The sequence below is a fragment of the Pinus tabuliformis genome, chromosome 4_1 (genome assembly GCF_031772625.1).
Source record: "Pinus tabuliformis cultivar Carrire ecotype Pingquan chromosome 4_1, CPIR1, whole genome shotgun sequence".
Classification (NCBI taxonomy): Eukaryota; Viridiplantae; Streptophyta; class Pinopsida; order Pinales; family Pinaceae; genus Pinus; species Pinus tabuliformis.
Window position 1 is genome coordinate 126,955,224 of NC_142303.1, and position 20,938 is coordinate 126,976,161.

The following is a 20,938-nucleotide window of genomic DNA, read 5'->3' on the forward strand; positions in this document are numbered from 1 at the left end:
GAGTAGAGTAGAAGAATAAAGAAATGCCATGAATAAAGTTGTTACAACAATGCAATTTGGGTTTTGACTTTCAAAGCATAGCCACTGAAACTGCTTTTAAATCCACATTAGTTTTTAACACACACGTCTGTGAGAAATCTTGCTGAGTATGATTCACTCCAATACCTCATGATTTTTCGAAAGTAACCATGATTAACCACTCTAATGAAGTTGTCATATGAGATATATATTTTTAGTTTCCCTGAGAAGGTACTATTGGAGAGCCCCCTATGGTGGACCACTCTTGTAAAGATCATAATAAGCTATTCATGAGAACGCTAGCATTATTAACTTAAAGAATCTTTTAGTCATTATCTAGGATATTTTTAATAAGTCTTTAAGGTAGAGGAACTAGCCAGTAATGATTAGTCATTAAAAACTTTTCACGCCATCCCGTACTCTTAAGGAGTAGATCTGTCTCCCCACTTATTAAGTAACCTTTAAGGTTAATCACAATTAGAATTTATAAAATATTTAGGGGAGGATAGGAGGTCTCGTGATGAGCCAACCTACCACGATCATGGGACCTAACATGCATGACATTACTGTTGCTGGTCACCAAGCCAGAGTAATGGCTTTCAACTGAAAAGCTGGAAGACAGGAGGTCTCATTACAAGCGGCCTGTTCATCTGTGTTATTTGTTGTGAGTGGCATTACCATCAGCTGGTTACCAAGCCAGGATAGTGGCCTTCATCTAATTTTTAAAATTAAATAAGATAACTCTGAATCTATATCTAGTAAGTGGGACACAGGCATTTCACTAGGTTAAAAGACATCCCTACTGAGGTAATAGACACCTGCGAGCAACAGGGCCATGTCTTTGGTATTAAAGTTAATTGCATACTATGATTTACTTGGTTATCTTTATCTTTCCCTAAAACACATCATTTTCTTTCTTGGATAATGGTTTTAAGATGCTTTGAGCATGATGCTTTGAGTTCTATCTTTCAAAAATTAGGAATCTTTAATGATGTGGTACCCTTAGTGGAGGTAATTCTTTGCAATGGATTAAGGAGATATTTACTTTCACATCTATATGACAACAAATTTAGAGTGTTCAATTTGTTGATCAGTCAAGGAAGGTGTCATTTTGTTCTATTTTTATCTCCCTTTTCTGGTATCATAACTCACTTAATTCTTTATGGTATTTATAATGATGAATTGCTCAGCGATGATTACTCACTAGTTGTTGATGGACAAAAATGTGTGTTGATTGTGGCTACCTCTAAATAAGCACTACATGACCTAGGTACAAGATTGTTGTATTAGGTGCAGGAATCTTATGGTAATTTTCTTGAAATTTCACCTTTTCAACAAAGATTTGATTTTTTTATCATAAGTGTTAATAAGACTCTAGATAGAAATAAGAGCTCTGAAATATATGACAAGCAGGGAATTCATCGGAAACAAGACAACAGGTATGTGGTTTCTATCTTAAAGGTGCAGTATTCTTTTTCCATAATGTATGGTACAAAGCATTGCTTTCCTACCTAATCTTGTTGCAATTTTATCATTTCTGCACTCGATACTTTCATAAGTGTTGTAAAATGGTTTTAGTTGTCACAGTAATAAAAATGTTGCAGACTTCATGAATACTTTAAATGATGACATACCATGATATCTTCATATTTCCTTGCTAAGATTTTTTGCTGACACTTTTGTTGGAAAGCATAATTTGATCTTTAAAACATTTCCCCTACCTTTTTCCATGATTTTATGGTTGCATCTACCTATTTCTAGCTCACTCCGATGCTTGAAATGCTACCCATGCTCCCCCGATTGCGGGATGGTACATTAGCCGAGAGGGAGGGTTGACTTTCCTATGGTTTGGCTTGCATGAGGACATGCAAGAGGGTCAAGGTGGGGGAGTGTTGAGCCTCCAATTTTTCCAAACTTTCATGATTTAACTGAATAATTTTATGCCTATACCAAGTGTCTACAATCATTATTATTCGTTTTGCACATTATTAAGTTATTATTTGGAGGCATTTAGAGCTGACAGTTATTGATCTATGAACTCTTCTTGTTTTGTTAATTTAATGTGAAAATATCATTAATGTCAGGATCTTTTGTGGTAGATACTAACATTCCTGTAGTAGCAGTTCCTATACCAGCTGTACCTACACCAACATTCCTGCACCACCTCTGCCTGCACCAACATGTCGGCACTAATTTGGGGATTTCATACATTGACACATCTCTAGGGAAATACGAAAGACGTTTTTGTTCAAAATGGTGTTTGAACACTTCCACATAAGCTAAGATACGCCCAGGTCGTACGGATTTATGTTTAGGCAATAATGAATGCCTCAGCCCTAAATTCGCAATAGTTTCCAAACTGCCAACTTCCGCCTTGTTTTCTGTGCAGGTGAAGGTGAAAAAAAAAATTCTACAACATGGGTTTTGGTTCCAATATATAAAATTGATAAAGCCTAAAATATATTTCTAAAAATCGTAATATTATAAAAGTTACATAACAATCTTTGAGGCAGTTTTTTAAAAATACTCTGTTTTTCCATAATCTTAGCATCTTAGATTTCAAATAGTGATTTTCGGGCATGATTTATAAGGCAATGGATCTGAACAAGAAAATTCTGAGAGAGGTTATTGTTTCCAATATAACAGGCTATATTTCCTCCAAACATTTTTTTGAAATTCGTAATGGTTAAGGAGGTATGTAGAATTCTTTGGAGGCATTTTGTTAAAAAAAACCGATTTTTCCAGAATTGTAGAAAACGGCCAGATTTGGGAAATTTGTGCCAAATATTCATTCCTTCAATGGGTAAATGGTTGTACTGACATTCTATTTATGAATATCAGTTGGGATTCAATCCCCATGTTATTTTCTAAAGAAACTATCATGTAAAAACCAATATAAAGGAGAGGAGCTACGTAGGTGAAAGGAGGATGCCAGTTTGTATTTTGTAATTGTATTTCAGTTGTAGAACAGGGAATTAGATCTTGTTGTGCAGGGAAGGAGGAACTGTGCACCAGTGGGATGATCCCTGGAGGGGACCATTGGAGTCAGCGCTGCATTATTTAATGAATCTGTAACAATATTTCTGAAATGAATTTCCTTGGTAGTAAATTCTGAATTCTGGTTTCTACTCTGAAATGATTTTATTTGGCAATCACTTCTGAGTAATTTTGTTTCTCCATAATGTTCTGAATATTGTGACTTAATCGCTACAAGGGCAACGAGCTTGATGGTTGGGCCCACCAGCCAGTCTGTTGTCCCAAACCTCTTAACTTTCTTTTGTTTCATTTTAGTTTGCTTGGTGTGAGTTTGATCTTAGATAATTTCACAATTCCATTTCATAGCTCTTCTTTTAGTCATTTCATTTTCAATTTCATTCCAAAAGATTTATTTTACTGCTCTGGTTTTTCAAGTTTAATATCAATGCTTTTGGATGTATTTTGATAAAGGATGAAGTAAAGTAAATGGTGAATGTTTTAACTACATCTATTATTTATTCTTACAAAGATTTACCCTGATCTCATTGTTTTTTTTCCAGTGGAAAAAGTTGTAACCTTTTATTAAAAAATGAAAAGTTACAATTGCAGATGCATTAAGCATTTCCATAAGCTGCCACATGGGCTCGAGTGCTTTCGCACCCCTCGCAACGTTAGAGGACTAACGTGCACAAAGAATAAGAAAAGAGAAAGAGAGGAGAGAGAAAGAAAGGGCAAAAAAACTGAATTCTGGCTGTAAGAAAAACTCACGCTTCAAGTTTTTCTCCCCTTCTTCTTTTCAACCTTGCGCCACTCACCTTGAGTGGGCTCGATCGAAGCAATGACTAACTGTGTTTCTGCATTCTGTGGGCCTGTTTCTTTGTCTGAGTCTGAAGTATCTGAGTGGTGATGTCGTTTGATGCCTCCCATGCTTGGATCCACGCTTGTCATCTCTGCCTGATTTTGGTGAATCTTTGTGTTCTTGTTTGCTGATGTAGTAAATTTTCCGGAATCTGAGGACAAATGTTCCTGATTGTTTGCCGTGGGGGTGGCAGCCGCAGCATTCTCCCTTGCCGTGGGGGTGGCAGCCGCGGCATTCTCCCCAATAGGATCATCATGTTGTTCAGGTGGGGAGTTAAGCTCCCCCTCATCCTCTATTTCTTCTTCTGGATTCACTGTGCATTGCCAGCCTCTTGGTTTGTGAACTTGTTTCTTGTTCCTTCTGTTTTCTCTTTTGTTTTGCGGACAGTTATCACGTAAATGTCCTGTTTGTTGACAGCCTCGACATCTGAAGGCCGTGTTTTCATAATCAAGAGGTTGTTTCCACTGAGAGTTGTTATGGATCAGAATTATATTGTCAGGAAGCCCTTGACTAAGATCAACCTCCACACAGATTCTGGCAAAAGTATGAATGCATCTTTCTATTCTTTCCACATCTTGCTTGATGAATGAACCTATGGCATTCCCTATTGCTGCAAAAACATCAGGAAACCAGAAATGTAATGGTAGGTTGTGGAGCCTGACCCAAACCGGCATTTTGGAAACCACCATAGAGGAGGGGTCAAAACCCGGGAACCAGGGGGTCATGAAAAGACCAGCATTGCCCCAGAACCATGGCCCCTCATGGAGGGCAAAATCTTTTTCCTTAACCGAGTCGAACTTTACAATAAAGAAACCCTTGGAGCACAAATGGATGTCACAGTTTGGGGTCCATGTGGAGAAGATCCATTGTCTTAAAGCATCTGTTTTAGGCCAAAACCCGTTGAATCTGCATATGACAGCCAATGAAGAAAGATCAGAATGAAAATTTTTTACCTCAGGCATGTCGATTTGCAGAACAGGATTCTGTGATCTTTGCTCCACAATGTAGGGACCAGGAAGATCTGGTGTTGGTGATGGCTTGTTTTTGACTTCCCCCTTCCCTTTGACAGCATCTTTAAAAGAACCAATGCCTTTAGGGCCTGGACCAGAGCTTCCTCCTCTCAGCCTTGTGCTTAGAATGATAGTTGAGTCTCGACCAATGCCATAGTGTTGTACTGTAAAATTATCCTGCAGGATTTTACCTGCATGTATCAAGCTTAGCAGGTTTGATGGGATGCCTATATCTGCTTGTATTTCATCCTTTATATTTTTTATCAATATTCCTGTCCAGATTTGCTTGCAGATGGTTTTTCCTGACAGGGTTCTGATGAAAATTTGAGTTCGATCCTGTTCTGGGTCCTTGAGGGCTAGCTTAGATTTTTTACCCCCTGAAACTACTGCTATTTGGGTCACCGAGGCGTAAAGGGGGGCAGGTTCCCCAAGGCTATTTCTCCTATGCTCAAGAAAAATATCCACAGGTCCTGTGCGTAACAGAGGAATCCTGTCCTCTGGACTTGTGTCGATTTTGGAGGGGATGACCCATGGCCTTGAAATCTTCTCCGCCTGGGGATCTTGCTCTCGCATCTGCAGATCTGCCTTATACCAACCCCTGAGTTTGCATGCAATGAGCGCCTGAATAGAAGGTCGCCTGACGCTCAATAGACTGGCCGATCTCTTGAAAAACAGGCCAATCTCTAACTGATTCCAGCCCCCTGGATAGATTCTGGGCCCCAGGGCAGAAAATGCCTGCAGATCTCTGGCCTCAGACGACTTTGCTTTGTTCTTTGGCCGCAGGATGGATGCTGTGCTAAGAAGGTCTGATTCTTTCAAGTCATTGGGCCGCTTGATCAGGCCTTCACCGTGTACCAGTTCTGTTCTCCAAGGATCGATCCTATGAGGGGCGAGGACTGCGTCCTTCCCTCCCTCGCCGCCTCCGACAACCCCAAAGACAAGGGTTTCCTCCCCAGTGCGCTCGAGACATGAAAACAATTCCCAAGCTCCCGACGCTGGATCCGACTCGCATGCCGGCAAGATCTGGTCCCATTGCGTGAGGTATCGAAACCTGAAGCTCCAAATCTCCTCGAGAATACTGGTGAACGACGAGGGTTCGAAACCTTTGGACGCCTTCATGCTCTCCATTGCCCAAGGATTCATCCTAAAAAAAACATTTTGTTTTAATAAAGGTTCCCATCACCCTGATCTCATTGTTGCATAACAAAGTTTATTTCCAGAATGTAATGGTGAAATAATTGTTGATAAAGAATTATGGTTAACTTAACTTAACATGTATTCATGATTGCCTTTGAATATTATATGAGACGGATTCATGTACTTTTTCAGATAAACATTTATTCCTGCACTTTTGCAGAAAAACATTTATTCCTGCATGTTTGCAAGTAGATCCCCGATCAGCATAAGGAAATATTGTTAATCATATAATTCTTAATTATAACTAAATGTTGCATATATTATAAGGAAGTATTTAATAAGATTAGGGTAAACAACATGAATTATATATTGGTTATTATTGCATATTTCTCTTACAACTAAAGTATTGAATTAACTTTAAGAGAAGCAGTGCATTATTATCTTGATTCTTTTTAAAGCATTCGATCATTTCCTTAGATTAGTTGGAATGAAGTTGCCTTGTGATTTCTAGTTTAATTTCATGCTTGCAACATAGCAGTAATTATTAAGAGGTTTTTCATTCTTTATTTCTTAAATCTCTTTCTTCTAAATGGGGCCTACATTCCCTTGTCCCCTGGACAATTGAGGAAGACTTACTGCAGGAGTCAACTCAACCCAGAAGAGGAGCCAGAAGTAGATTCCCGGAGTGTGTTTAGTTTGCTTTAAAGAGTCCAATTTGTTTTTCCTAAATGATGCTCCTTTTGAATTTCTTGAAAGAGTATGGTTTTTATTTAACAGATCCCTGAGGTCATATTCTAGCATATATTGTGCTACGCCTCTAAGTTTACTTACCCAGATTGACAAATTAAATGTTGTTGTAAATCTTGCATTTATACCACCCAACACATATAATGAATGATTTAAATTAATCATTATTTACAAAATATCAATGTTACTGTGTAATATATTTGTTTTATCCATTCATTCACTAATACCCCACGCATGTCACATCCATCATAACTCTTGACCATACCATCACTTTCCATCTCACAATATTAAACCTCATTCATGTTCTTTCTCATCCCGTACATTCCACTAAGATCTGACGGGCAGTGTCGCTCATCGACCCTCCCTTGCTATCTGAACATTATCAATTTTTTTTTTTGGGGGGGTCCGAAGACTAAAGTTTTGGAAACCGCCCTCTGAAACTGCTTCTCCCTAATCCTAGTTATTCGGGACTAAAAATCCCGAAATACCTTACCACTTGAACTTACTCCCGAATGAGGTTTGCATTCAACCATTTACCGTTGCTACTATGTTGTCGTCGACGTCCACTCCCACGTTACTTCCTTTGTCGAATCAGCTGTCGTCTCATTGCCCGTTATCCATTAATTCGCCACCCATCACACATTAATATTCCATTTATTCGTTTATCAGTCCCGTTGGAGAATTAATGAGGGTTTAACCATTGATTAACAAACCCGCTCTATCTTATTCATTATAAACCCTGATTTTCATGAAAACTGTTACACAGTGCATTCCCATAATTCACTGGATACTTGTAGCTTGCAGCTAAAATGACGATCTCATCTTTCAACCGAATTTTCAATTTTGTTCAAAAGCAAGCCGACATCCAGGTCCACCTAATCCATTTTTCACTTACATTGTTAGTCCATTATCACTGTGTTTCAACCCGATTCTTCCAATTTCTGTCACTTTCAACTTGCAAATTCAATTAACAAAATGCCTTATAAAGGAAAAGAAGTTTCAGAAACCCAAAATACTCTCATTCATCCACAAGTTGATTTCCATCATACTCCTGTGGTCGACAGACACTGTAAAATCAATGAGTCTTTGTCTGAATTCAATTTGTTTGAAATCTATTGCTGGATGGAGGATCAATTAGTTGATCAAACAGATGAAATAAGACTTTGGGACTCCCACCTTCATCATTACATAAAGCACCTGAATTTGTCAAGAAATGCCATGAATCCTATGACCCCATTCAAAGAGCTATCATCTCACCTACAGGAGAAATTTTATGCTCCATCAATGCTCAGTCCATTGAACAGATGTTGCAGGCCCCCACTATTGCCCCAACCCATCCTTTTTCTCATGAAAGCCTAACAGAAGCCTATCAAAAGCTAGATTTCACTAAAAGAGCTCAAACTCTAGAACTTTTCCTAGTTGTAGATAGCCCTCTACCTAAAATAAACCCTCCCTATGATTCATCTATATTCCCAGACAGAACCAAGCAAATTACCACCATTCTTTCTTATCTTCTTGGTTACAATTCTGATCAATATGTAAATGAAGCCATCATTGGTTTCTTATCTATCTTTTCTGTTGGTTCCAAACCCACTGTTCTTTATAACTTTAGCCAATTTCTAGCTGAGGCCATTCATGAACAATTTGTCCAGTTCAATACTGAAGAGGTATTCAAGTATGCTTCAGTACTTGTATATCTTTTTATATATTTTCAGGGAGACAAGTTTCCATTCACCTTGCAGAAGCTAGATGAAGAAGGCAACCAGCAATCAATGATCTTTTGGACTTCTATGGGAATGAAGGAGAAGGAATAATTTACATATAAACAGTTCATAGAATTGTTTGTTCATCCAGCCATTAATCTTATGAGCGGCACTCCATTACCAAGAATAAGTGATGAAATTGGGAAAATGTTACAGCTGGTTGATCAAGCCACAACAAGGGATTGGTATCTTTACCAAAATTATACAGATATCAGAGTCTGTGGTTGTTAGCTTCCACCCTACAAGCTTCCTACCCTATCAGAATTTTTGCATTAGAGTATATTAGGTAGAGGTTAAATCCAGATGAAATATATTTTGTGGCTGCAAAGAAGAAATCACAATTCAAGCTAAAGGCTCAATTTGACCAATTCATCTATAATACTAGAGCAATAGGAGAAGAAGCAGACAAGTTATTTAAGCAAATGAAGTTTGGCCTCATCTTCACTTGGTCTTATGACCCAATTGGAGTGATTTATAGGCTCAGAGTTCAAAACAAATTCACTTCATACCATCACACTACAAGGCCTGAAATAGAGCAGTACAAAAATCAGTCCGAGTGGAAGGAGAACACCCTTCAAGAAGCTGAAGGACAGGCAGTCTCTACCTAGAATGTACAAACTCCAATTGCACAGGAAAAGATAGCTAAATGAGGGAGGAAGAATATTCATCCCCTACAACTCAAGCATCAACTCAAGGTTTTAGAATTGTACATAAAAATAAGAGACATGGGCTCTCTTCGAAGGTCAGTGAAAATATTGAGTTACAGAAAACAACATTTGATGGAATTGGGGAAACATCTCTTTTCACATAGTCTGGTGGACAGACTATTTAGCCTTCCACTCATTCCACCACATCTCATGAACAGTAGGTGATTCAGACCAATGAATACAGTCAAAAGGATAAAGAATATGACATTTTTCATGTCTTCAGTGAAATTAAGAAGAAGAATGAGGAGTTAAAGTTGAATACTTATACCCAATTCTGGAAACATTCTTCTAGTTCTCAACCCAAACTTCTTTCAATCTTTGACTCTGAGAAAGGTAAAATGCAAATGGATTTCTTACAAGCTCAAATTCCATAGCCCAAGACTGTTGCACATTACCTTAAGCAAACCTCCTCTGAATTTTATGTCAAGGATGTACATCCAATTGACCAAATTGGGATACACAAACAGACTGGCCAAATGATTGCTTATACTTTAACTAACACTGCCATGAGTTTGTCAAAAATGCGGGTTACCTTGGCTAATACATAGTCAAAACTTAAGCTTGAGAAAGTTTCCTCATTCGAAAAAGACACCAAGATCAAAACTTTGGAAGATATAGTGATGAAGATGGGATATGATCCCTCTAATATAAAGGCTACAGAAGAAATTTTCAAGAAGAAAAATACTGAGATTTCAGCATTAAGGAAGCAGCTAAAATTGCCAACTTCAAAGGACCCAATGACTAAAGAGAAAGAGGAAACTGTAAAAAGGGCCAATATTCCCATGGATGTAGTTCCTCTTACAATAGTCTCTATAACTATAGTTTCTACCTTAGGAACAGTAGCCGGAGTTGAACAACTTGCTAAAGCTATTCAGAATCTGTCTATTCAAACAGAGGAAATGAAGAAATTGCAGGATCAACTGAAGACACTACAACACATGAAAGTAGTTGCAGACAGTTCACATGTAGCTGAGTTACAGAGGGAAAAAAGTCAAATTGAGGTATTGCAGAAAGAAATCAAAGAATCTTACCTTGGAAAATTACCTTGGAAATAAGTTGGGTTTGGTAAAGGAAATATTATGGGAAGATATTACTGAATCGATAAAAGATATTTGGCCTTATATCAGGATAATCTTTGATCAAAAGGACATTTTGGAGAAATCTCAGGAAGCTAATGAAACCATCTCCAAGGAACTTGAGGACATGCCAGAAATTGCCACTAAAATAATCAAGTTTCTGAATTCTAAATACAGCGTGAGCTTGAAGAATTAGGTATCAATGACAGGACAACAACCATACTAGAAGTGAAGAAAATTATTACAAAGAAAAATCTCATTCTTCAGTTGGAGAAAAAATGCAGCAGTGTTAATGTCATAGTTCAACCTTTTTCAGCGAGTTGCAACCCTTGACCAGCAAGGGTTTGCCCTCTATTGGTGAAGATAAATTAATGCCCATTGAAGACTATGTCCGAAAACTTGCATAGGTCAATACCAATGCAGCTACAATTTCAAACATAAGAGGTGCAGCAACACCAAGGGTTGTGCTAAATGCACTCAAAGATACCTTTTTCATCCTAAATGAAATCAGACATATATTTTTAGTGAAACCCACTTTCACTAAATATATAGAAATGGATGGGGTTTATCAAAGGGTGACTAAGTTATGTATCCCACATAAGAAACGCTAGGAACAGTTAACTAATTTACTTGACTAAAAGGAGGATCAAACAGCATTCAACATTTCCAGGGACAATCATCAAACAGCTCAGCAGTATTCAACATTTCCAGGGATAGTCATCAACAATTCAACACCAAAATAGTGACAATTCAACTATCAGTTCATATTCCTGATTTTGTATTAATCTATTTTTGTAAATTTGTTTAAGATATTTTCTTAGCTCTAAGATTGTATAAATAACTCTCCTTAATGAGTTATTAAGGGTTTCACCCTTGAAGGAACATTTGTAAACACTAATTGTACTCAGCTTTTTCTGAATCATTAATACCAAAGTAAAGGATTTTGAATTTTGATTCATACAGTTTCATATTCCTTGTAAGTTTTCCAATTTTCATTCACTGTGTTTTCTTCATATTCTTAAGTTTTACAAAAATAACCAGATAGGGGTAGTTGAGTTTCAATTCACTATTATAATCTTTCTGAAGTGATCATCTTTAAAGAAAATGAATTATAAAAATTGTTTGTCTAAGTAATTTCCTCTAAATCATAAAATCATTAGTATCTTTGTTATCTTAGGGATATTTTGTAAAACTTTCTGAACATTGTTTGAAGGTTTTCTTACCTATGGTTATTTAATTTTCTATTTGAAAACTGTAATAGTCATATCATCTTTCTGTCTCTACTCATCACCAGATAAGCTAAATCACTATGTGAATTTTAATAGCAGCCCTTTGTTTAATATTAGTATTATTCAAGAAGGTTAGTCATCACTATTTTAAATCTGTTTCATACATTGGTCATCCAAAAATTAAAACGAAACCCCCCAAAACAAATATCTTATATGTCGTGGCATGATAGTTTACCATTATCGTCTGAAAGATACAACATCAATCTGGCGTCGTTGTTGGGGACTTGAATTTGATTAGTTTTCTTGGGTCAATGATATAAATCCTATTCCTTGGAGGTGACTAAAGGTCTAGAAAGGTCAAAATCCTTCGCCTAGTGAATCCACTGTATCAAACTGGCACCTTTTAATCATACTAGATCCCATTCTGAATCTAACACGGTTGAAAGGGAGTTAGAAAGAGTTAAAATTCCTATACCACTTTTAGAACTTTCTAAAAACCCTGGATATAAAAATCAAGTCTCCAAATGGATACAAAACACCTCGGTTGATGTTGAAAGTGATGTTATTAGTCTTCAAGATGAAAAACCAATAGTTGTCTTTGGTCCTAGCTCAGATATGATAGATGAAATAGTACCCCCTTTCTATGTGACTCTAAAGACAAATGCTTCAATGTTATACAATTGTATGCTTGATTCTGGAGCATCACAAAATCTCATGCCAAAAACTATCATGGATCATTTATATCTTTACATAACTAGATCCTATCATGACTTGTACACCTTTGATTTGAAAAGGGTGCCTTGTCTAGGACTGATTAAGGATTTAGTAGTCACTCTTGCTCAAATCCTAGTAAAAAGTGTAGTGTTAGATATAGTTGTCACAGATATCCCTCCCAAATTTGGAATTCTCCTTTTAAGGTATTGTTGTGCCATTAGGGGGAACTCTTCAAATGGACATGTCTTATGCAATTATTCCAGTTTACGGGGGAGAACAACTTAGGTTTTATAGAGAGGTAATATTTGTGCACATTGTGTGCAAAACAAAGAAACCAAGGAACCATCCCATTTATGCAATTGATCAAGATTTTGGTTGTTTTCAACTCTCTTCAAACCAAACACGTGACTCTCAAGTAAAAATTGAAGATATAATTGAAAACCCTAGACCAAAACAATATGATGTATGGAATTTATTCTTTGATGGTTCTTGTACAAAAGATGGAGCAGGAGCTGGGGTAGTATTAATCTCACCAAAAAAGGAAAACATTACACAATCATGTAAACTTGATTTTGAAGTTACAAATAATGTAGCATAATATGAGGCTTTCCTTATAGGACTACAATTAGCCAAAAGTTTAAAGGTACAAAATCTGAGTGTTTTCACTGACTTAGAGCTCATTGTTAAACAAATTAGGAATCTTTGCCAAACAAAACATCCTAGGCTTAGATCATATCAAAATGAGGTTTGGGACTCAGTTGAAAATTTCTTTAATGCTTTTAATTTGACTTATATCCCAAGAGATGAGAATATTCATGCAGATTCCCTAGCTGTCTCTGCTAGTTCATTTAAAATTCTTGATCAAACTGATGTACTCTATCAAATACAAGTCAAATACAAGCCATCCATCCCAGACAATTTAAAATATTGGCAGATATTTGAAGATGATCAACAACTAAAATATTTTCTGCAGGTTATAGATGAATTTTCAGTTCTACAAATTGATGAAGATAGAATAGAAACAAATGAAAACACAAATGAAAATGATAGTTCAAATTTCAATTCAAAAATTTCCAATCATGACATCATACAATTGTCTAACAATTTTATTCCTAAAGGTCTCATTCCTTTAGAGAAATTATTTGATCAAAATGATGTCCTCAGAAACCCACAGTCAATTTCTCCACAAGATGACATAGAGGAAGTAAATATTGGAACAAATGATGAGATTAAGAACATCAAAATCTATGTGTCCTTAGATCCCCAAATCAAAACTCAATACCTTAAGTTACTTTGAAAAATATAAGGATGTTTTTTCCTGGACCTATGCTTATCTAAAGACTTATGATACATCACTGATACAACATAAGATTCCTTTAAAACCAGAAGCTAAGCCTTATCAACAGAAACTTAGGAGGATTAATCCAGTTCTTCTACCAACTGTAGAAAAGGAAATCAAGAAAATGCTAGATGCCCATATTATTGTGCCTCTTAGATACTCTAATTGGGTTGCCAATTTAGTTCTTGTTAGAAAGAAGGATGGAGAAATCAGACTTTGTGTGGACTTTAGGAATTTGAATAAAGCATCATTAAAAGATAACTACCCTTTACCCAAAATGGATCAGTTACTTCAGATGGTTTCAGGAGCACAAAGACTTTCCATGCTTGATGGTTTTTCAGGTTACAATCAGATAAATGTTGATCCAGTAGACAAAGAGAAGACAGCTTTTACTACACCCTGGGGTACATTTATGTATTCTAGAATGCCCTTTGGCTTGTCCAATGCTGGAGCAACTTTTTAGAGAGCTATGGACATAGATTTTGTGGGTCAAGTAAACAAATTTGTAGTTATTTATCTTGAAGACATAACTGTTTTTTCTAATTCTAATCAGAAACATCTAAATCACTAGATGAAGGTTTTTTACAAGTGTAAGAAATTTGGAATATCATTGAATCTTAAAAAGGCTTTGTTTTCTATCAAAGAAGGAAAGTTGTTAGGCCATATAATCTCAAAATAAGGGGTGGTGATTGATCCCAAATGTGTTTCTGCTATAAAAACGTTGTCATTACCTAGAAATAAGAAAGAGATTCAAGCTTTTCTAGGCAAGATTAAATTTTTAAGAAGGTTCATCCCGAATTATGTTGAAGTGTAAAAGACATAACTGATATGCTCTGAAAGGATCATGAATAAAAATGGATTGTCTCTTCTAGGTATGCATTTGATCAAATCAAGAAAGCTATCTCTGAAGCTCCAACCTTGGCCAGCCATGATTATTCCAAACCATTCATTATCTTTTCCTTTGCCTCTGAAACAACCCTTACTGTTGTTTTATTACAAAAGAATGAAGATTCCCATGACCAACCTATAGCCTTTTCCAGTAAGGTTATGAGAGATGTCGAGCTTAAGTATGACATAATTGAGAAGCAAGCATATGCCCTTATAGAAGCCCTCAAATCATTTAGGATGTATGTCCTACATTCGCCCATTACTGCTTATGTTCCTAACAGTGCTGTAAAAACTGTTTTAACCGAGCTAGACACTGATGGGAAGAGGAGTAGATGGATCACTCAAATACTGGAGTTTGATCTAACTATCAAAACCACAAAGCTAGTAAAGGGTCAAGGATTAGCTAAGCTTCTAGCTTAATCAAACTGTAAAGTGTTGGGCATCAACTCTGTTTTGGAAATACAAGGGGAGAATCCACAAGAACCTTCCCAAAGTTCAGATAGGAAGAATCCACAAGAACCTTCTATCTATGCAGAAGGGGAGAATCCACAAGAACCTTCCCATCATCCTGAAGAAAAGAATCCACAAGAACCTTTACCTTCATATCAAACCATCTCTCTACACATTGATGAGAAATATCTTTTATCAAATTGGTATCAAGATATTGTAAATTTCTTAATCCATTTTGAATGTCCAGCATCATTCTCCAAAATTCAATGTAAAACTCTCAAATTGAATGCAGTCAAGTACTGTATCATAAATGCAAATATATACTAGAAAGACCCACTCAATATCCTATTATTATGTTTATCAGAATCAGAAACTAAAGGGATCATTGATCAGTTTCATACAGGATTTTGTCAAGGACATTATGCTTGGAGAGAAACATCATATGATATATTAAGGGCATGATTTTATTGGCCAACATTTTTCTTACAAGTAGGAACAAAATTTAGGAGTTGTGTTCCTTGTCAGATGTTTGCTGGTAAGCAAAAACTAGCAGCTCTTCCACTAATCCCTACAATAATCTCAGCACCTTTTCTCCAATGGGGATTATATTTTATTCGAGAGATTCATCCTACTTCAAGCAATCATCCTAGATGGATCCTCACTACAACAGACTACTTTACTAAATGGGTGGAATAAATTCCAGTAAGAAATGTTATTGATTATGTAGTAATCAAATTCATTGAAGAAAACATCTTATCTAGGTTTGGTTGCCCAACCCAGATTGTTACTCACAATGCCACAACATTTTCTAGTGTTAAAATGATTGAGTTTTGCCAAAAATATCAGAATTATCTACATCATTCAACTCCATATTATCCTCAAGGCAATGATCTTGTAGAATCATATAATAAAGGTCTGGTAAATGTGATCAAAAAGACTTTAGTAGATCATAAAAAGAGTTGGGACTCTCATCTAGTTTATGTAGTCTGGGAAAATAGGATTACTCCAAAGAGATCTATTGGAAAACCTCCTTTTTAGTTAGTCTATGGGAAAGATGCAATTTTCCCTACCAAACTGGCCTTCCCTGTTTTGAAGTTTCTGCAGGATTCAACTAATGAACCTGATGATTTTTCAAGGAGAATAAATCAAATTATTGAACTAAATGAAAACAGATATGGATTTCAATACAAATTTAAAAAGTATCAAAATAAGATGAAGAGATTGTTTGATAGAAGAGCAAGAGAAAGGGACTTCAATGAGGGTGATCTAGTTCTGAGACGGGATTCCAGAAGAGAAGACAAGGGAAAATATTGCAAGTTTGACAACCTATGGTTTGGACCTCTACCTATTATTGAAGTAAAGGGAAATAACACTTTCAAGCTACAAAATCTTGAGGGACTATATTCCACTTATCCTGATAATGGAAGGTTTCTCAAACATTACATTCAGTATTGAGAAGTTGAAGTGGATTTCATTACTATCATTGTAAAAACTTTGGTTTATTTTACTTTTCAAACTGTCAGTGTGAGTTTTTTACGTCAAAGACTCCATAGCTCGAGGAGAAGGCACATGGATATGCATATTCTACAGGAGAAAGCAGTCCCTAATTGGAGCCAATGTTATGGCACTTTTTGGTTTTGGTAAGTTAGCATCAATTACTTTAAAAAATGAAAATATATTTTTAAAAATGTTAAGTTAGGATATGGACAAAAAGAATATTAAATAAAAAAATGTTAGACATATTTTGATGAATAAGTCTATATCAAATAAAATGTTAGAATAGATTCCCTAAAAAAGGAAGGCAAAAATAAAATGTTAGATCAGAAATAAAAGAAAAAATAATAAATTCTAAAAGTGTTACAAATCCAAATGCCACTACTCTTAGTCAAGTTTATTTTTGCAAATAAAAAGTTGTGTGCAGATTGTTTAAATGCCACACTAGTTCATACAATCCAATTGTACAGTTTAATCATGATTGGATTTGATTTAAATTTATGTCAATATGTAGAAAATAAAATTGGCTCAGTTTAATCTGAGCCAATGGAATCAATAAGGGATAGGAGTAGATTAATCATTAAAAGGAAAATGTTGAGTTGCTAGTCTAAATGCACTCGGGTGACTAAGATTCTGAAAAAATGTTAGGAAAGTTAAGGGTAGGTAGACAAATGAAATACCATTGGAGCATGAAAGGATTTTTATCCTAAGTCAGAACATTGCATGCATGTGCATATAATGAATGATTTAAATTAATCATTATTTACAAAATATCGATGTTATGGTGTAATATCTGTGCTTTATCTATTCATTCTTCAATGCCCCATGCATGTCGCATCTGTCATAACTCTTGACCCCACCATCACTTTCTGCCTCACAATATTAAACCTAATTCATGTTCTTTCTCATCCTGTACATTCCACTCAGATCTAACGGCCTGTGTCGCTCCTCGGCCCTCCCTTGTCGTCCGAACGTTATCGATGTTGGGGGCGGGGGGTTCGAAGTCAGCAGTTTTGGAAACTGCCCTCTGAAACTACTTTTCCCCCATCCTAGTTATTCGGGACTAAAAATCTCGAAAGTGCTTACCACTCAAACTTACTCCCAATTGCAATTTTCATTCAATTGTTTACTACCGATCCTACATCGTCGTCCACGTCCACTCCCATGTCACTTCCTCTATCCAATCAATTGTCGTCTTTTTGCCTATTATCTATTAATTCGCCACCCCTCACACATTAATATTCCATTTATCTGTTTATCAGCCCCGTTGGAGAATTAATGAGGATTTAACCATTGATTAATAGACCTGCTCCATCTTATTCATTATAATTCGTGATTTTGATGAAAACCATTACACAGTGCATTCCCATAATTCACTGGATACTTGTAGCTTGCAGCTAAAATGATAGTCTCATCATTCAACCAAATTTTCAATTTTGTTCAAAAGCAAGCCGACATCCAGGTCCACCTAATCCATTTTCACTTACACTATTATTCTATTATCATTGTGTTTCAACCCAATTCTTCCAATTTCTGTCACTTTCATCTTGCAAATTCAATTAATAGAATGCCTCCTAAAGGAAAAGAAGTTGCAAAAACCCCAAATCCTCTCATTCATCCACAAGTTGACTTCCATCATACTCCCCTGGTCGACAGAGACTGTAAAATCAATGAGTCTTTGTCTGAATTCAATTTGTTTGAAATCTACTGCTAGATGGAGGATCAATTAGTTGATCAAACAAATGAAATAGGACTTTGGGACTCCCACCTTCCTCATTACATCTTCCCTCAGATACACAGAGCACCTGAATTTGTCAGGAAATGCCATGAATCCTATGACCCCATTCAAAGAGCTATCATCTCACCTACATGAGAAATTATGTGCTCCATCAATGCTCAATCCATTGAACAAATGTTGCAGGCCCCCACTATTTCCCCAACCCATCCTTTTTCTCATGAAAGCATAACAGAAGCCTATCAAAAGCTAGATTTCACTAAAAGAGCTCAAACTCTAGAACTTTTCCTAGTTGTAGATAGCCCTCTTCCTAAAAGAAACTTCCCTATGATTCATCTATATTCCCAGACGGAACCAAGCAAATTACCACCATTCTTTCTTATATTCTTGGTTATCATTCTGATCAATATTTAAATGAATCCATTATTGGTTTCTTGTCTATCTTTTCTGCTGGTTACAAACCCACTATTCTTTAGAACTTTAGCCAATTTCTAATTAAGGCCATTCATAAAAAAATTGTCCAGTTCAATACTGAAGAGGTATTCAAGTATGCTTCAGTACTTGTATATCTTTTTATATATTTTCAGGGAGACAAGTTTCCATTCACCTTGCAGAAGCTAGATGAAGAAGGCAACCAAAAATCAATGATCTTTTGGACTTCTATGGGAATGAAGGAGAAGGAAGAATTTACATATAAACAGTTCATAGAATTGTTTGTTCATCCAGCCATTAATCTTATGAGCAACACTCTAGTACCAAGAATAAGTGATGAAATTGTGAAAGTGTTACAGCTGGTTGATCAAGCCACAACAGGAGATTGGTATCTTTACCAAAATTATACAGAGATCAGAGTCTATGGCTGTGAGCTTCCACCCTACAAGCTTCCTAAGTACCTCCCTATCAGAATTTTTGCATTAGAATATATTAGGCAGAGGTTAAATGTAGATGAAATACATTTTGTGGCTGCAAAGAAGAAATCACAATTCAAGCTAAAGGCTCAGGTTGGTCCATTCATCTATAATACTAGAGCAGCAGGAGAAGAAGCAGACAGGTTATTGAAGCAAATGAAGTTTGGCCTCAGCTTCACTTGGTCTTATGACCCAATGGGAGTGATTTCTAGGCTCAAAGTTGAAAACAAATTCACTACATACCATCACACTGCCAAGCCTGAAATAGAGTAGTACAAAAATCAATCAGAGTGGAAGGAGAACACCCTTCAAGAAGCTGAAGAACAGGTAGTCTCTACCTCGAATGTACAAACTCCACTTACACAAGAAAAGACAGCTAAACAAGGGAGGGAAGAACAGTCATCCCCTACAACTGAAGAATCAACCCAAGGTTTTAGAATTGTACATAGATAGAAGAGACCCAGGCTCTCTTCGAAGGTCAGTGAAACTATTGAGTTACAGAATACAACATTTGATGGAATTGGGGAAACGTCTCATTTCACACAGTCTGGTGGATAGACTATTCAGCCTCCCACTCATTCCACCACATCTCATGAACAACAAGTGATTCGAACCAGTGAAGGTAGTCAGAAGGATAAATAAGATGACTTTTTTCATGTCTTCGGTGAAATTAGGAAGAAGAATGAGGAGTTAAAGTTGAATCCTTATACTCAATTCTGGAAACATTATTCCAGTTCTCAAGCCAGAATTCTTTTAGTCTTTAACTCTGAGAAAGGTAAAATGTAGATGGATTTCTTACAAGATCAAATTCCACAGCCCAAGACTGTTACACATTACCATAAGCAAACCTCCTTTGAATTTGATGTCAAAGATGTACAACCAATTGACCAAATTTAGATGCACAAATAAACTAGCCAAATGATTGCTTCTAATTTAACTAATACTGCCATGAGTCTATGAAAAATGCAGGTTACCTTGGCTAATACACAGTCACAACTTAAGCTTGAGAAAGTTTCCTCATTGGAAAAAGACACCAAGATCAAACTTTGAAAGATCTATTGTTGAAGATGGGATATGATCCCTCTGATATAAAGGCTACAGAAGAAAAATATTGAGATTTCAGCATTAAGGAAGCAGCTAAAATTGCCAACTTCAAAGGACCCAATGACTAAAGAGAAAGAGGAAATTGTAAAAAGGGCCAATATTCCCATGGATGTAGTTTCTCTTACAACAGTCTCTATGACTACAGTTTCTGCCTCAGGAACAGTAGCAGGAGCTGTACAGCTTGCTGAAGCTGTTCAGAATCTGTCTATTCAGAAAGTGGAAATCAAGAAATTGAAGGATCAACTGAAGACACTACAACACATGAAAGTAGTTGCAGACAATTCACATGCAACTGAGTTGTAGAGGGAAAAAAGTCAAAGTAAGGTATTGCAAAAAGAAATCAAGGAATCTTACCTTGGAAATAAACTGGGTTTGGTAAAGGAAATGTTATGGGAAGAGATTACTAAATCAATCAAAGATATCTGGCCTTATATCAGGATAATATTTGATCAAAAGGACTTGTTGGAGAAAGCTCGGGAAGCTATTGAAACCATCTCCAAGGAACTTGAGGATATGCCAGAAGTTTCCACTAAAATAATCAAGTTTCTGAATTCTAAAGACAGCTATGAGCTTGACGAATTAGGTATCAATGACAGGACAACAACCATACTAGAAGTGAATAATATTATTACAAAGAAAACTCTCATTCTTCAGTTGGAAGAAAAATGTATCAGTTTCAATGTCATAGTTCAACGTTTTTTCAGCAGGTTGGAACCCTTGACCAGCAAGGGTTTTCCCTCTATGCTGGTGATAAATGATAAATTAATGCCCATTGAAGACTATG